Below are 2500 nucleotides of genomic sequence, written 5' to 3'. Positions count from 1 at the left end.
TTAACCTAACTCAATTTGCCCCTTAACCTAACTCAATTTGCCCCTTAACCTAACTCAATTTGCCCCTTAACCTAACTCAATTTGCCCCTTAACCTAACTCAATTTGCCCCTTAACCTAACTCAATTTGCCCCTTAACCTAACTCAATTTGCCCCTTAACCTAACTCAATTTGCCCCTTAACCTAACTCAATTTGCCCCTTAACCTAACTCAATTTGCCCCTTAACCTAACTCAATTTGCCCCTTAACCTAACTCAATTTGCCCCTTAACCTAACTCAAGTTGCCCCTTAACCTAACTCAAGTTGCCCCTTAACCTAACTCAAGTTGCCCCTTAACCTAACTCAAGTTGCCCCTTAACCTAACTCAAGTTGCCCCTTAACCTAACTCAAGTTGCCCCTTAACCTAACTCAAGTTGCCCCTTAACCTAACTCAAGTTGCCCCTTAACCTAACTCAAGTTGCCCCTTAACCTAACTCAAGTTGCCCCTTAACCTAACTCAAGTTGCCCCTTAACCTAACTCAAGTTGCCCCTTAACCTAACTCAAGTTGCCCCTTAACCTAACTCAAGTTGTCCCTTAACCTAACTCAAGTTGTCCCTTAACCTAACTCAAGTTGTCCCTTAACCTAACTCAAGTTGTCCCTTAACCTAACTCAAGTTGTCCCTTAACCTAACTCAAGTTGTCCCTTAACCTAACTCAAGTTGTCCCTTAACCTAACTCAAGTTGTCCCTTAACCTAACTCAATTTGCCCCTTAACCTAACTCAAGTTGCCCCTTAACCTAACTCAAGTTGCCCCTTAACCTAACTCAAGTTGCCCCTTAACCTAACCCACGTTGTCCCTTAACCTAACCCACGTTGTCCCTTAACCTAACCCACGTTGTCCCTTAACCTAACCCACGTTGTCCCTTAACCTAACCCACGTTGTCCCTTAACCTAACCCACGTTGTCCCTTAACCTAACCCACGTTGTCCCTTAACCTAACCCACGTTGTCCCTTAACCTAACCCACGTTGTCCCTTAACCTAACCCACGTTGTCCCTTAACCTAACCCACGTTGTCCCTTAACCTAACCCACGTTGTCCCTTAACCTAACCCACGTTGTCCCTTAACCTAACCCACGTTGTCCCTTAACCTAACCCACGTTGTCCCTTAACCTAACCCACGTTGTCCCTTAACCTAACCCACGTTGTCCCTTAACCTAACCCACGTTGTCCCTTAACCTAACCCACGTTGTCCCTTAACCTAACCCACGTTGTCCCTTTGCCTAACATAGTTCACTGCTCGGAATCTCTGGTGTCGTTGTTATCCTCATGTAGATGTCTTGCGAGTGTTGCTTACTTTCCACATATTCCCGCTATCCACTGTCAATTGTACTGCAATAGGACTATATCGGCCCCCCCCCCTCCCTCTGTCCCTCTCTTTGTGTCTCTGTCCTCTCAAGCTGGTCGGTCTGGCGTTTGAGTGTTAAATGAGCCTCGCAGCTGTTCAGTTGCATTCAGATGTCGACGCCCTCAGTGTACGTCGTGGTATGGTCTGTGTCCATTGTCCGCTGATGTCGTACGCGTAACCCACACGCTGTACCGATCATCGGTCGTTACGTACAGAGTGAAGTAGTGTGATACGTGTGACCGTACGCTGGCTGTGCCCAACGGTGTCGAATCTCAATTTCCATATGTTGTGCTCGATGCTACTTGTCTCGTCTCCCAATAACAGCTAGGTTGCACTGTGGTACGCCGTAGAGGCGTGTGGGAGGAACGTACGAACGCATTGTATGTCACCCTGGGTCGCTGGGTGTGGTGGTGCGGTGAGTCAGGTCAGGTCAGGTCAGGTCAGGTCAGCGTGAGCCGTCTGATGTAGTGACGCGTGTATTCCGACTTTGTCGTATTGCCTCACACAAAGTGCTACCCTGGTGGACCGCGTTCCATATCTGGGACATGCCGCAGATGCCGGTTGACAGTGGATCGCGGAAGGGACATCGCATACGTGCGCGGGCCACCTTCCACGTGTTCTCTTCTGCACATGTCGCAGTGTGTATGTGGTCTGATGTAGCGTGTCGTGACACATGACATCCTGGCATGCAAGAATTGTTGAATTCGCAAATGTAGGTGGACATCTACGTTTACTGCCCAAGATACGCAAATGAACTGGAAATCCGTTGTTGAGCGGTTGTTCACGCTGGAGGTGAATCTGTAATGGCGACGATCGGTACAGCTATTCGCCACATCCACACACGTGACTAGGCCCATGTGGGTATGAAGCGATACGCGGCGGTGGCTTGGTGGGACTGTTCCCGGCCGGTGAAGGGGGGCCGCCCGGCGTGTTGGCCGCGCGCTGCGTGGGCGCACGCGCAACAGCCGGCTGGTGGGGGGCGCCGAGTGGCAGGAGCGCCAGCAGACGGGCCCGGCAGGCGGCGCAGCTACGCTGCGGCGCACCCTGCACGCGGCGCCTGGCGGCCAAAGTTGGTTCAGCCGAGCCCGGTGCGAAGCGCGGTGGACATCTGCAGTG

Source organism: Schistocerca gregaria, unplaced genomic scaffold, assembly GCF_023897955.1.
Source record: "Schistocerca gregaria isolate iqSchGreg1 unplaced genomic scaffold, iqSchGreg1.2 ptg001059l, whole genome shotgun sequence".
NCBI classification, from domain to species: domain Eukaryota; kingdom Metazoa; phylum Arthropoda; class Insecta; order Orthoptera; family Acrididae; genus Schistocerca; species Schistocerca gregaria.
Note: the sequence above shows the minus strand (reverse complement) of the source record.